The 16,791-nt window shown below is 39.1% G+C and overlaps 1 protein-coding gene and 1 pseudogene across 2 annotated transcripts in view; both read right to left on the minus strand.

Moving 5' to 3' along the window:
- FHIP1A (FHF complex subunit HOOK interacting protein 1A) overlaps positions 1–16,791 on the minus strand; it is a 263,721-nt gene that overhangs the window by 105,269 nt on the left and 141,661 nt on the right. The gene's annotated exons all lie outside the window — the stretch shown is intronic.
- Positions 4,783–9,054, minus strand: LOC126955230 (28S ribosomal protein S22, mitochondrial-like; annotated as a pseudogene). The gene has a single exon (XR_007725848.1). The product of XR_007725848.1 is annotated as a 28S ribosomal protein S22, mitochondrial-like (transcript).

The raw sequence follows: 16,791 nt of genomic DNA on the forward strand, positions 1-16,791 counted from the left end.
CTACTCGTAAAAAACCTATTCTCTCAGATTAAGATTTATTCTGAAAACTAAATATCGTTACGCACCTGTAAACAAGTTTCTTAAACTTCCTCTTTAAAATATTGCACTCACTAACGGCAGATCTAACTGCTTTGAAGCTTTCGTTTTGTCCCAAGCATCATTTGGTGAAATTTTGATGAGATTGTTTACCCCTGAATAAAGCAGTACTGTATCTCACTCAACAAAGAGTACATTCTCAATGTCTCTCCCTTGTACCTAGAGCAACATACACTGTAGCACACACACACATACACGTGTAAGTCTAGTTCAGCATACAGATGTAAATAATAAGCAATAGCTGTTGCCTTTTCAGAGACCCTACAATAGAAAAAGCCCCGTGTCACCTTCAATTAGCAAAGGGTAATGGAGGCTCTAATATCTGCTTGGAGGTCCAGAATTTAGGCTTACCATGCTGTACTTCCAAGAAATAAAAGTAAAAGCTGAAACAACTTATACTGAGCAACTCCTCTGCCACAGCAAAGATGGCTTATTGACTAGATGGCCGCCACCCCTCCAAGCAGAGAGGCTGTCTCTATGGAGAAGAATGCATTAATTTATCCATAAGCCTCCAGAAGCAAGTGGGTAGATCACAACTCTCCCATATTCTGCTTCAATTCATCTACACTTGCCTCTAGAGTGACTGGCATACACTTGAATGGTTTCAGGCTAACTATGCTTCTTTAATTAAAAGTCTTCTCCACTAAATTAGCATGTGTATATCAATGTCTTTTGTACAGGGAGAAAAAAGAGAAAGTAAAAGCAAGAAAAGAAAAATCAAAGGCTATTCTAAATTAAGTTTTGCTTCAGATAGATTTTGCATTTGGCACTACTTCTCCCTAGAGTTGGTGCTTCAGGTAGAAAACAATGAGCAAGAATAGACAAGGTCCCTACTTCCCCCTTGAAAGCATCCTGCACTTTGGAGTTAATTGACTTCTAAAATCAAAGGAGTTGTGAAGAGCAACTAGGTAGCAAAAGAGGAACCTAGATAGTTCCTTTTTTGTAAAAATAATTTTATATGTTATTAACACATTTATTCACAATAATTCACTTCCATTTTCTGCATTAGGGAATTACCAAAAATTGATTATCTGACTCAATACTATTAGAGTGAAATTGCAATATCTGAGGACTAGGTTCTGATGTTACTGAATATGGCAAAATATTAAAATACCAAAAATTACCACCAAACATCCCTTAGTAAGGCATCTGTTGGAAACCAACACATTTTTTTTTCTCATTAAGTTGGAGAATCAGCTGAATATCCAACAATGCAGTAGGCATTTGGGGTCAGGTTGTTCAAAAAATAATGTATGTCTTCAAATGCAAGAACTACTTTCAGCACAGAGAGACACCCACACTATGAGAGGCTGGTGGAAAGAGCAGGTATACATCTATAATTCCTGAAGAATAAACTCAAAATTATCCTAACCTTGTAAGTGATTGTCCTCCCTCTCTCCACCTCTCCCTTTCAATCTCTGGTTTTAAGTGGCAGATAATGCCAAGAACATATACAATAAATGAAATGACTACACAAAACTGGAGAACCCTGGAGGGGCTTCACAAACGTTACTAATTATACACTGAAATCTACACAGAGTTCCAAGTAAATTATATTTCCTGCTTTCATAGAAAAGGAATGTAATACAGGTAAGCCATCCAACAACTCAAGTAAAATTAAAGACAGATTTTTCCATTAAGTAAACATGTCTGTGTTTCTAAAATGTTTTGAAAACCCACAAATATAGCATACAAACACTGCTAATTAGAATTCAATAATAAACATCATCCTCTGTAGAAAGAATTTTCAAAAGTGAGGGAAAGGATGATGACAGAATAGAAACCAAACAAATACAAGCATCTGGATTTTAGTGGACCTGATCATACTAATATTAATAATTATAGAATGAACTGGTAAGGAAATTAGCAGCAGTAACTTCCAGCTTTCCCATATAAGTTGCTCCTTTCTAGCTTCTTTCTATGAGAAATGTAAAGAGAACTTTCAGCTTTAAAAATCTGACCATATTTAGTTCTGAAGGCTCCCAAAATATGCATATTATAATTAAAGTACACTTAAAATATAAGAGTATTTACCTTAGCACCAGAGAATCGTTCACATTTATGCATTGTTTATTGAGAGAATAAAATTATTCTCTCCAAAAAGTTGCCACAACCTTTTCTATTATTTGTTCTGAGAATGTAAACCTTAGAGTAAGAAAAAATAAAAAGAACGCTATGGTGCTTGAATTAAATATTTTATATGATTATATCACAATGACATCTTCTTTAGTCTAACATAATCAGTATTCTATATTTGTTGCTTGCACAAAACCATAATTACTCGCTGATTTGATCAAAATTACTAGCTGACTTGAGCAATTCAGTCAGCCAGTCAGCCTTCGGGGTAATTAGTCAAATCAACAGTCTATCAAAGTGACTAATATATCTCTGAATCATGGATTAAACTATCTACAACATCAAGGCAATTCTTAGATTTGTTCCAAAACCTCAGTTCATCTTGTTTAACTCCATAGGTTATTTTTCTCGTAATTTAATTTACTCTGTACACAGTTGAGAGTTTTTCCTCCCCTTCAAGGAAGAAAATGAAAGTGACAATAAAAACCTTTTAAGAACTTTTTTATTTCAAAAAAGTAAAATAAAAAAGTACAGAATTCAATGAAATCAGATACTCTTGTTTCAAAAAATAGGAGGAGGAGAAGAGTTGTTTTTGTTATTGTGTAAGCGGGGGCACAGTCAAGGAGAAAGAGACAAAAATGGATTCTTACCAATCAAACCACTTCACAGTGCCTCAAATTCCATTAAAGGCCACAATTCTGTTGATTTGATGCCAGATGCCTCTAAATGTTCTTACTCAAGAAAAGTATGTTTTTTGAAAGAACAAGGAAAGCAATACATTTAAAGGCTAGAGAAAATTTTCTTCCATTTACTTGGGTCAGTGAAACATCCATCATACAGAGACGCAAACACCTTACAGAATAAAAGATCAGAGGAGTTACACTAGTAGAAGATCAAAGAGCCAGTGCCTCTGGGGGAATCAAACAAGTAACTGCCTGAACAGAGCCCCCTATGATTTCTCAAGTAAATCTAGCTTATGTGATTGGGGAGGAGAACCACAAAGCAGAACATGCTGTCCCAAAAAAGTGATTAAAAAATAATTAATTCCAGTTTGACTCTCTCTCTCTGGAGAAAGAATCTTTTCAAAGTCATTAAGTGGAATAACTATATAATGGAAGTTTTAAAAAAGCAAAAATGTTTGAATTATCTACACACACTAACTACAACAAGGCATATGAAATTATTATATTCAGTCTAATAGCAAACCAGAAGAAATGAAAGCATATTTAGTAAATGGTTGCAAAAGTATAAAAAGAAACTGGATGCTTTTAACAGATGCCCTCAGATTTAATTCCACCTGCGTGGGCTAAAAGGGAGCACTCGTCCATCCCTGTCACATGTGCAAGTAAAAGAACAAGTTGTCATTAAAACTGAAGGGTGTAAAATTTCACAGTAGAAATAGAACATGTCCAGAAATTTTCAGCATCCCAAAACCTTTGGCTACCAACATCAAAAACACTACGCTGAACAAAGTGCCTACTAAGTACCTGCCTTAAACCTGCCTATTAGTATCTTTCTCCTCTAAAACTTTTATTTTAACTACATCTCCCTATGGTTATGTAGTTTCTGCTTTGTGCTGTGATTATTTCAGAATCAGTCTGGTCTCCTTGAAGGTAGGGATCACATTTTTATGTTATTCATGTATTGATTTAGTAAGCATTTAATCCAAGAGCCCAAGATGTGCAGTGTGGGGATATGAATAAAATCTAGTCCCAGGCGTCACGGATAAGCAGCTTACTATGGAGAGGTGTTTGCATCAGCAGGTAACAGTAACAGCCACCAGTGAGAAAAGCCACTGCTTATTGGGCACTTACTCTGTGCCAGGCACCACACTAAATTGTCTGTTCAATTCTTACAACCACCCACTGAGGTAGGGCGTCATCCCCATTTACAGATGAAGAAACTGAAGCCTAGAGAAAAGTGACTGGTCACATGGGTAGTAAGAAGCAAAGTCAGAGCACTGGGAGGACTGGATGGGAGCCAGGAGTCAATGGTCAGCTGTGATCAGAAGAGGGGCTTAGGAATGGCTTTACCAGGAAGGAACTCCTGCATAAATACCTTGTTTGCATAGGAATAGATCCGAGGGTGATACAAGGAAGCAATTCACTTAAGCAAATAACAAGAGTGCTGATAAAAACATGATGTGATTTCCTCCAATTCAGTCTCTAATGAAAGCTCTACATTTGTTTTTTGTTTGTTTGTTTGCTTGGCCATAAGGTCAACAGAACAGTGTCTTGAAACTTTCACCTATCACAAATCCAACTTTTAGAGATATTAAAAGATTGCAAATAGGCAAAACAATGACTTGAAGAAGGTGTAACAACTGGTTTACTAGTCATTGCTACCACCACAATGTATCACTCAGTCTAGAAACTTGGCATTTCAGCCACTACAGATATTCCATTTCCCTGGTTAAGTCAAGTCTAGCTACACAAATCGAGTCCAACTGGTTAGTAATTCTAATACATGTTAGAAATATAAACAAAACTGATTATCCTACCAGGAAAAAGAAAAAAGCACTAAATATTAATCACTTAAAGTATCTCAATTAATTACTTTATTCTAAAGGAAAGGATACGTTAACTGTATTGAGAGATAAACTACCCAAAATGTGGACTAAAAAATGTTTGTTTCTTCCCTTTCACATGGCAGATACTGATCAATAATACAAGGAATAGCCCATAAATTCAGCTGTATATATTCCCTGTTTTAATACAATTTAAATTAGCAAATTAAGATGTAATTATATGTGATTTTCTTGTAATTGTTTATGAACTACAAAACCATGTGATATTATAAATAAAAATTCAAGTCATTCATCACATTGATCTTCATATTAAATCTCCCACTGTGGATCAGATTCTGCAATTTGACTCCTGGTTTTATAAAATTTCTGCAGATCATATTCATCTTCTCCATGTCACATAGTCCCAGATTTTTCCTCAAATAATTATAATACAAAGCACATTCCTGTATGTGCAATTTAAAGATCTGTGGCTTAGCCAGGTTTGGAATTTAACACTAGAACAAATCACACCATGAATCAAATAAATTGTGTAAGAAAGGTGGTTCTATTTTTACAGAGTTATGTACCAAACCTCCTTAACATAAACACACACACACCCGGGAGAAATGGATCTGTTAATGGATTACATCTTTTTGTTTTTGTTTTCGTTTTTTGTTTTTGTTTTTTTTAATTATACTTTAAGTTCTAGGGTACATGTGCACAACGTGCAGGTCTGTTACATATGTATACATGCGCCGTGATGCTTTGCTGCACCCATTAACTCATCATTTACATTAGCTATTTCTCCTAATGCTATCCCTCCCCCACCCCTCCACCCCATGACAGGCCCCAGTGTGTGATGTTCGCCACCCTGTGTCCAAGTGTTCTCATTGTTCAATTCCCACCTATGAGTGAGAACATGCAGTGTTTGGTTTTCTGTCCTTGTGACAGTTTGCTCAGAATGATGGTTTCCAGCTTCATCTATGTCCCTGCAAAGGACATGAACTCATCCTTTTTTATGGCTGCATAGTATTCCATGGTATATATGTGCCACATTTTCTTTTTTCTCACAGTGAGTGGCCAGGATATCAAGCTTCATTTATTGTAACTACAGGGTGGAAGTACATTCATGACTTCAGATTTTGAACTGCAGTAAATACTTTTTTTTTTAATTAAGAGCTGATATATGGGATTTAGGCCAAGTTCATAGGTAAGTTATGATTTCAAAATATCTCATTTCATCATTGCTTTATTCTCCAATAGCCAAATGAAGAGAGAAACGTCATGGAAGAGGCAAAAAAAGGCTTTCAGCCCTCAAGCTCTACAGCTCAACAGGTCAGCCGAGTACTTCATGTGATAAATTTGGCTGAGATGGTTCACTTTTAAACATCATCTCCCACTTCCTAATTCTGATCATCCTTCTCTTGGGGGAAAACTTTAAATTCCTGAGTAAATTTCCTTGTCTTCATAAATATCTTCACTTGGGGTTTCAGGAACTTGATGGGAAACCTGCTTCTCCTACTCCAGTTATTGTGGCCTCCCACACAGCCAACAAAGAAGAAAAGGTAGGTCAGACATCATACTCAAACCTCCCTCTACCCCATCCTCCTCCCCATCAATATTTGGAGAATACATAGGCCTCTCTGGTTTACGAGACAGAATCAAGTTTCAGAGCAGCGGCTTTGAAATGGGAAGATGTTTTTTTTTACTATTAAGAAAATTTTAGTTCTCACTTTGGATCATGAACCCACAGATAACTTCCCTTTAACAGTACTGTAAAACTTAATTACCCTCTTTTGTTTGCAGAGTTTACTCGAACTAGAAGTAGATTTGGATAATTTGGAATTAGAAGATATTGACATAACAGATATCAATCTGGATGAAGATATTTTGGATGATTGACTGTAATGCTTTCCATTTACCTGACTAAACAGATCATTATTATATATAGGTATTGATTGCTACCCTGACCACAGTGCTTTGGACTATGAGAAATTTCTTAGATTTTTATATGTAAATACTGTGGACCACTGGGAACATAATGCCCATATCATCTTAAGAAGAGTTTATGTGCAGCATTTAAATCACTGTGTTTTCCTTGTTAACTAAAACAGACATGGGCTTTGATTTTTTTCATACTATTAGACCGTATCTCCTAAAACCTTCTGAATTAATGGAAGATACTTCTGTTTCCTTTCTCAACAATGAAAATAGGCTTCTAGTTTTAGAAGGCTGAGCTGAAACTACACCTTGCCTAGGGATCAGCCCCACTCTCTTTTCTTTGCATAACTAAATCTGCATTTTCAAATGCTGTCAATCACATTTTTCTTAGAGCTGAACATCCATGCTGTAATTCTCTAAACTCTTTTTCTTGACCTCATTGCATCATTCCACAGGTCTTGCTCCAATTTTATCTAGCAGCTACCCATTTCTGGAGTCAGGATGTGAAAATGTGAAACCTCTGTTCCTCTGACCTCATTAAGCTGGGGTCTGTCTAAATTACCGTTTACCTTATTTGGTAACACACACAAAAAAACCATACTTTTTAACTCTACGCTCATCTAACATGATTCAAGAAATTCATAACCAGGCACTCAAATATCCTTGTAGCCTAGAAAAGTGAATAGGGTAACAATTTTTGCTTTGTAGGGAGAACTACAAATTGATACCTTTTAATCTGGTCATTTTTTAACGTTTAGCTCAATATTAACAGAGAAATGTAGTCAGTATTTAGTAAAATAAATGTATTTTGAAAATATTTTTAGGAAGCTGCAGAATGGCGACTGAGTGCTTCTTGATAAGTTTGCAGTGTTAGTTCTACATAGGCTCCCTTCTGTGCTTCTGTTTTTGCAAAGACCTTGATTAAATTTATTCCCTCAGCAGCCTGATCCTTGTCCTCTCAAGCCGACTGGCCGTCTGGATGGAGTATGTGATACAGCTGGACCAAGCTGGTTGCGTCATCGATTAAATCTCTCTGAATCTGGTCAATCAGCAAACCATCAATCTTTTTATTATTTACAAAATACCACACCATTCCACCAAAGTATCTTGTTGAACGTAAAAGGTCATATTTTCCGTGTTTATCTGTATCTTCCATAGGTCTTGTGATGAACCTGGATATACTCAGCGGAATCTGGCTCAAACTGGGCAAAGCAGAGATTGAGGACATCAGCATGCCTGTCCTTGCTATACATAGTCCTAAGATTTTCTTCCTTGAAAATAATTGGTGTCAAAACTTTACGACCTTCTTTTGGGAAATAAACTTGCATCATCCAGTCCCGTTCTTCCCAAGAGGCTTTGCGTAGTGTGCCACTTGGTTCTCTAATGACAATAAAACGCTCCCGGTGTGGTATGCTATATGATATATCAGTAAACATATATTTGGTTGTTTCTGTTCCTTCCAAAATCGTATCTCCAGCTAACACATCATTTATTGGTACTCGCTCTTCTAGAACCGGTGGCATTTTTAATCGTACTTTAGCTGCCTCAACTACCTGTTTTGTAGCCTCTTCCAATTGTGCCTGAGTTATTAGCTTATAGGTTGGTGGCTTCAGTTCTTGTACAGCTGGTTTAAAAGTCTTCTGCAAGTTCAAGCCTGTCATTTTCATGAGTATGCTTTGAACTTCTTCATCCATAAATGTAGGTTTCTTGGTCTCTGGGCTACCAGATTCTGTGGCCTCGGAGCTGACCGGCAGCGTGGCAGCCCCACCTCGAAAGAGCAAGGTAGCGGTTGGAGCAGGCCACCATGCCAGGGCTGGATTCAAGCCCAGAAACAGACCCTTTCCACACCTGCAGAACCCCTCAGGAGGCTCCACAGCGACACAGTGGTTCTGAGGGGCGCCATGATTATCAGTGCCACATTTTCTTAATCCAGTCTATCATTGATGGACATTTGGGTTGGTTCCAAGTCTTTGCTCTTGCGAATAGTGCCACAATAAACATACGGGTGCATGTGTCTTTATAGTAGCATGATTTATAATCCTTTGGGTATATAGCCAGTAATGGGATCGCTGGGTCAAATGGTATTTCTAGTTCTAGAAACTTGAGGAATCGCCACACTGTCTTTCACAATGGTTGAACCAGTTTACACTCCCACCAACGGTGTAAAAGCATTCATACAGCCAACAGACACATGAAAAAATGCTCATCATCACTGGCCATCAGAGAAATGCAAATCAAAACCACAATGAGATACCATCTCACACCAGTTAGAATGGCGATCATTAAAAAGTCAGGAAACAACAGGTGCTGGAGAGGATGTGGAGAAATAGGAACACTTTTACACTGTTGGTGGGATTGTCAACTAGTTCAACCATTATGGAAAACAGTATGGCGATTCCTCAAGGATCTAGAACTAGATGTACCATATGACCCAGCCATCCCATTACTGGGTATATACCCAAAGGATTATAAATCATGCTGCTATAAAGACACATGCACACGTATGTTTATTGCGGCACTATTCACAATAGCAAAGACTTGGAATCAACCCAAATGTCCATCAGTGACAGACTGGATTAAGAAAAGGTGGCACATATACACCATGGAATACTATGCAGCCATAAAAAAGGATGAGTTTGTGTCCTTTGTAGGGACATGGATACAGCTGGAAACCATCATTCTCAGCAAACTATCACAAGAACAGAAAACCAAACACCGCATGTTCTCACTCATAAGTGGGAACTGAACAATGAGATCACTTGGACTCAGGAAGGGGAACATCACACACCAGGGCCTATCATGGGGAGGGGGGAGGGGGGAGGGATTGCACTGGGAGTTATACCTGATGTAAATGATGAGTTGATGGGTGCTGACGAGTTGATGGGTGCAGCACACCAACATGGCACAAGTATACATATGTAACAAACCTGCACATTATGCACATGTACCCTAGAACTTAAAAGTATAATAATAATAAAAAATAAAAAAAATAAAAAAATAAAAGCATTCCTATTACTCCACATCCTCTCCAGCATCTGTTGTTTCCTGACTTTTTAATGATTGCCATTCTAACTAGTGTGAGATGGTATCTCACTGTGGTTTTGATTTCCATTTCTGATGACCAGTGATGATGAGTACTTTTTCATGTGTCTGTTGGCTGCATAAATGTCTTCTTTTGAAAAGTATCTGTTCATATCCTTTGCCCACTTTTTGATGGGGTTGTTTGATTTTTTCTTGTAAATTTGTTTAAGTTCTTTGTAGATTCTGGATATTAGCCCTTTGTCAGATGAGTAGATTGCAAAAATTTTCTTCCATTCTGTAGGTTGCCTGTTCACGCTGATGGTAGTTTCTTTTGCTGTGCAGAAGCTCTTTAGTTTAATTAGATCCCATTTGTCTATTTTGGCTTTTGTTGCCATTGCTTTTGGCGTTTTAGCCATGAAGTCCTTGCCCATGCCTATGTCCTAAATGGTATTGCCTAGGTTTTCTTCTAGGGTTTTTATGGTTTTAGGTCTAACATTTCAGTCTTTAATCCATCTTGAATTAATTTTTGTATAAGGCGTAACGAAGGGATCCAGTTTCAGCTTTCTACATATGGCTAGCCAGTTTTCCCAGCACCATTTATTAAATAGGGAATCCTTTCCCATTTCTTGTGTCTCTCAGGTTTGTCAAAGATCAGATGGCTGTAGATATGTGGTGTTATTTCTGAGGCCTCTGTTCTGTTCCATTGGTCTATATGTCTGTTTTGGTACCAGTCCCATGCTGTTTTGGTTACTGTAGCCTTGTAGTATAGTTTGAAGTCACGTAGCATGATGCCTCCAGCTTTGTTCTTTTTGCTTAGGATAGTCTTGGCAATGCAGGCTCTTTTTTGGTTCCATATGAACTTTAAAGTAGTTTTTTCCTATTCTGTGAAGAAAGTCATTGGTATCTTGATGGGGATGGCATTGAATCTTAGTTATACTTGCACAATTACCTATCTACCTTAACACTATGTTCATCACACAGAGATTATCTGATGACCTTTTGTCCACTTCCCCTACCCTTTTACTAAATTTCAAGCATTAATAGCACTGTAATGGATGCTCTCAGGTCCCCCTAAATCCCTCCAGGACCAAAAAATTTATTCTCCCAGCTGCTAAGAGTGCTGTTGGCTGTCAGCCCTCTCCAGAAGTTTCCCTCTGCCAAAGAGGGCTGCTTTGCCCATGATTGAGCCCTCCCCCTTAAGGGCAGTTCATATCCATGACTAAAGGAGGATGTTGCCCCCAACCCCAACTCAGGACAATCCTGAGGGGGTCAACCCAGTTTCAGAGTTTCCTGTAGGGTCAGCCTAGGCCTTAGAAAGGACTTGATGGCAGTCCATCATCATCCTCTGCACAGTCCTGCTTCTCTCCCCCACAGGTGCTGATTCAGAGAATGTACCCTAACAAACTCCTGCACGTAAATCTCCACCTCAGAGTCTCTGCATCCCAGGATGTCAAGCAACTAGAACCATCAGTATCCATCAACTAAGAAACTACATATCTGAGGTTATTAAAGACACTTAGAGAGAGGGAAAATATTAGTTTTTTAAATTCAGAAATCTTGTAAATGGTACAAGCCTTCAAAAACCAGTAAAGAATATTACTTTGCTAGACAAACTAATGAAAACACACCAAAGCTGCTTCAGTAAGTTCAATCAATATTTTCTAATATTCCACCTTTAATAGTTCTAAATGACCCAAAACCAATCTTAAGAATGAACACAAAAACTAGCTTTTACTCTACGTACTTACATTACCATTTTAAAACTATTTACCCTTCATGTGAGGCTACTAGATAATTTGGCTAATTTAAAAATACACACATAGGTTTTCAGGGGGAGGTGGGGATGGCTAATGGGTACAAAAAATAGAAAGAATGAATAAGACCTACTCTTCGATAGCATAGCAGGGTGATTACAGTCAATAATAACTTAATTATGCATTTTAAAATCAGAGTACAATTGGATTGTTTGTAACATGAAGGATGAATGCTTGAGGGATGGATACCCCATTATCTATTATGTGATTATTTTATATTGCATGCCTGTATCAAAACAGCTCATGTGTCCCATAAATGCATACACCTACTATGTACCCACAAAAATTAAAAATAAAAAACTTAAAAATATAAACAGGCAAACAAATAAATACCAACAACCTGGAGAACAAGAAAAATAATCCTGTCACTCACTTGTTCTTTCAAAAACAAACCCTATTTAAAGATTTTTCAAGTCTAAATCTTCTGATTCCAAAAGTAGAGAGTAAGGGAGAAAAGAGAAGGAAGGAGAGATTTTCCCCTTTACTTTAACACATACTCATCTCTCTTTCAAAGACTACAGGCTAGTCTTTTTTAAGCCACATTAAAAAAAGAACATGTGTCCCATACTACATTTTTTTTTTAAGGAAACTTACCAGAAAGGGATCCCGATCCAGACCCCAAAAGAGGGCTCTTGGATCTCGTGCAAGAATTCAAGGTGAGTCCATAGAGTAAAGTGAAAGTAAGTTTATTAAAAAAGTAAAGGAATAAAGAATGGCTACTCCATAGGCAGAGCAGCCCTGAGGGTGGCTGATTGACCATTTTTATGCTTATTTTTTGATTATATACTAAACAAAAGGTGGATTATTCATGAGTTTCCTGGGAAAGGCATAGGCAATTCCCAGAGCTGAGGGTTCCTCCCCTTTTCAGACCATATAGGGTAACTTTTTTTTTTTTTTTTTTTTCTTTTTGAGACAGAGTCTCGCTCTGTCACCCAAGCTGGAGTACAGTGGTATGATCTTGGCTCACTGCAATCTCCACCTCCCAAGTTCAAGCAATTCTCCAGCCTCAGCCTCCCAATGTTAAATATAGTGAACCCCAAGTTTCTCTTCAAAGAATCAGTATGTCAGTATGTTCAGCTCTCTTATTCTTTGATTCTCCATTTTAAAGTTTAGCTTCCTGGTTCTCTCGCCCACTTCCTTCTAGTTTCAGTAAATACTTTCCCACCAGTCCAAATCAGTAGTTCACATCTGTTCCCCTGGTCACCTGCTCTGTCCTAACTCATCCCGATCACCTGCTCGGACCTAAGTCACCTTTAGTTACCTGTTCCTAACCGTCCTTCCTGCCAAACTATTCACCCCACCACTCTGGCTCATGCCCCTGCCCTCTTTAAAATAGCCAATCATAATTACTTTAGACTGTGCAGTCCAACCCTAGCCAATAGGGGAACGACACAGCAGTATGGAATACCTGCATCAGGAATAAGAACTCCTGCCCCTCCCCTGTCCAGGTGTGCTCTCACCATTGTTCCATCTGCGAGGGGCACCCTTTCTGCAGAAAGTAAAAGTTGCCCTGCTGAGAAAATTAAATTTATGTTCGAGTGCTATTTCTTTATGGCACTGGGGAACAAGCACTTTGCATTTCTAATACCAAGTAGTTGGGATTACGGGTATGCACCACCACACCTGGCTAATTTTTGCATTTTTAGTAGAGACAGGGTGGTGCCATGTTGGCCAGGCTGGTCTCGAACTCCAGACCTCAGGTGATCTATCTGGCTCAGCCTCCCAAAGTGCTCAGATTACAGGCATGAGCCACTGTGCCCGGCCATATAGGGTAACTTTCTGACATTGCCATGTCATTTGCAAACTGTCATGGTGCTGATGGGACTGTAGCAGTGAGGACAATCAGAGGTCACTTTCATTGCCATCTTGGTTTTGGTGGGGTTTTAGCTGGCTTTTTCACCTCAAACTGTTTTATCAGCAAGGTCTTTATAACCTATAACTTGTGCTGACCTCCTATCTTATCCTGTGACTTAGAATGCCTAACTTACTAGAAATGCAGCCCAGCAGGTCTCAGCCTTATTTTACCCAGCCCCTATTCAAAATGGAGTCACTCTGGTTCAAAGGCCTCTGATAAAACTGTTTCCATGGAACTAGCTCACTTATTAAATATTACTCTGATATTTCCAAAGCAGTTATCTATTTTGGTGTAGCACAAAGAACACTAGACCAGGGGTATGAATTCCTGGGTCCCAGTGCTGGTGCTGGCATGAACTTGTGGCATCTAGTTATAAGAGTCCACTAGATTATTAATTAAAGGCATTGAATGGTTAGTTATGGAAACCCAGATTCAAGCACAAGTTCTAGCACTTACTAGCCATGTAACCTTCAGCAGGACATTAAACCACTCTAAGCTTAATGCCTCATCTGTAAAATAGAGGTGATGATAATGGTGCCTACCTCATGGGACTGCAGGGGAGATTAAATGTGACACTGTGGGTAAGTGCTCAGTACAATCTTTTTTTTTTTTTTTTTTTCTTTTGAAAGGGAGTCTCGCTCTGTGGCCCAAGCTGGAGTGCATTGGTGTGATTTAGGCTCACGGCAACCTCTACCTTCCAGGTTCAAGTGATTCTCCTGCCTAAGCCTCCTGAGTAGCTGGGATTACAAGCACCCGCCACCATGCCCGGCTAATTTTTATGTTTTTAGTAGAGACGGGGTTTCACCATGTTGGCCAGGCTGGTCTCGAACTCCTGAACTCAGGTGATCCACCCGCCTCAGCCTCCAAAAGTGCTGAGATTACATGCATGAGCCACTGCGCCCAGCCCAGCACTGAGCCTTTCTCACTGCAAGTACTGATAAAAGTGAGCCATTACTATGAGCTATTTTTCCATCTGTGCCTACCAGAATCCAAGAGCTTTGGAGAGGAGCGGTGCTTCACATATTTTTTAAAATGGTGAATATTAAAACTCTCTAAGGTGTCAATTCACTGCGTTTTATCAAATTTATATTCTGAATTTCCACAGAAGGTTTTGTTGGGGGGAAGAAAAGAGTGTTTAAGAAAGTTCTTCCCTTACCCATTACAACTTTTCAACATGCCTTTCAAGCTGTTATTGTTCTTTGGGGAGGAGTACAACAGGTTATAATTGAGATTATGGGATTTAAGATTAAAAAAAAAAAAGAAACTTCTAAGAACATTAGACTAGATGATCTTATAGCTTAAGCCTTACCTTTCTGTGAGCCTATGGCCTCTCTGCAGGGTGGCTTTTCTCTTGCAGCAACCATTTACACACTAAAATAGAGAAGTGTGTCTTGACTGTTTCAGACATACCTTCTTTCTAACATATCACCAGCACTGTATCTGCAGGTACTTCTGCCACTGCTCACACATACAGTAACAATTGATGGCCTACAGTCCTTTATGACAACTCTTCAGGGGACAAGATACAGCCAATCAAGGGTACCACTGCACAAAAGCATGTCACACTATTCTCTCCTGGTTTCCGAGTAGCAGTAATCCACTCTAATCAGAACTGCCAACCTAGAGAAAAAACTGCCGTGCAGTTTTCAAACTAAGGAACAAGTAGCAAGGCAGGGGGTGGCGGGTGCTGCTGGAACTGATGAAGTGGGGACCAAAGAGAATGTCTTTGTGATTGGAACTTGAGAACTTCAATCTATCCCTACCTGTTAGGCCAGCCCAACTGAAGAAACAAAATTTAGGCTCTAAAGTAGCAGAAAACATTTTTTGAGATAAAGACTCTGTTATTAAACCTAAATATTCTCATGGTTCTCCTTCTTTAACACGTTGCATGTGTACATCCACATTAACAGTCAAGTCAAATACTGAATCCCCACTTTCCCATTTCCAGATCCAATCATGGTAGGCATATTCTTCAGTCCTGGGTAACTGAGATTTCTCACTCCTCAGGTCTCAGCCTGGATGTCTCCACTTCTAGGAAGAATTCCCAGAAGAACTTGCCTTTTTGTTCCTCAAGACTACAAACTCCGTGAAAGCAAGGTCTACATTTTGTTCACTGCTACATCCCCAATGCCTTACACAATAAGTATCACATAATAGTCTGTATCAGTCAGAGTTCTCCAGACAGACAGATAGACAAGAGCGTACGTACTAGGGGAACTAGCTCACGCAATTATGGAGGCCAAGAAGTCCCACAGGAACCCATCTGCAAACTGGAGACACTGGATGCCAGTAGTGTGGCTCAGTCCAAGTCCGAAAGCCTCACAACCAGGAAAGCCAATGTTAATTCTTAGCCTAAGGCCAAAGGCCTGAGAACCTGAGAGTGGGGTAGTGGGGGCTGCTGGTATAAATACTGGAGTCCAAAGGCTGGAGAGCCTGGAGTTTGATGCCAAAGGGCAGGAAAAGAAGAGTGTCTCAGCTTCAGGAGAGAGAGAGAGAGAGAGAGGAGAGAGAGAGAGAGAGAGAGAGGAAATCACCTTTTATCTGCCTTTTCTGTCTATCTGGGCCTCCAGGCAGATTGGATGTTCCATATCCACACTCAGGGCGGATCTACCCCACTGGTCTGTCCACCTACCCACACACTGATCTCCTCTGGGAACACCGCACAGACACACCCAGAAGTGACACTTCACTAACTATCTAGATATCTCTTAATCCAGTCAAGTTGACACTTATAATTAACCATCACTTAGGCCCTTAAGAAATATTTGTTGAGTGAATAAAGTTTCTCATCCAAAAGCATAATAAACAGCATAACAGCATTCAGGCATTCACCTTTCCCTGAAGGTGAGACATTTTTCAAAGCAGGTTTCTTTTTCAATTTTTTTAATAGGGAAATTTTAATTCAAAATAATTCTTATAATCAACTAGTTACATCCTCTGTTCTTTGTTAAGGGCAGGAGGAGCGATATAGGTAGGTTATTCTGAAAACTAAGAAGGATAAGGAAATATCTTGCCTTGGAAATGTTAGTCAATCTTATTAGCAATGTGGGTGGGTATGAATTTAACTTGTATGTTCTGCCTCGAAACTACTAACCTTTCTATGGCTTAATTACCACAATATCAAAAAAAGATTAAACTGTAAAAAGTCATTGCCTTTACTTTTCATTCCACATTATCAATACATAGAAATATTAATGCATGCTACCCAGACCTTTCTGGGAAACCAACTGGTCTTTGGGGAAATGCAAAAATAGTGAGGGCAGTGAGGATTTCCACACTTCTTGTTTTTAGACAGAGTCCAAATGTGTTGGCCAGGCTGGAGTGCAGTGGCACGATCACAGCTCACTACAGCTTTGCCCTCCAGGGCTCAAGTGGTCCTCCCACCTCAGCATCTCCAAGTAGCTTTACAGTTGCACACTACCACACCTGGCTAATTTTGTATTTTTTATAGATACGGCGTCTCCCTATGTTACCCAGGCTGG

The sequence above is a fragment of the Macaca thibetana genome, chromosome 5 (assembly GCF_024542745.1).
Source record: "Macaca thibetana thibetana isolate TM-01 chromosome 5, ASM2454274v1, whole genome shotgun sequence".
NCBI classification, from domain to species: domain Eukaryota; kingdom Metazoa; phylum Chordata; class Mammalia; order Primates; family Cercopithecidae; genus Macaca; species Macaca thibetana.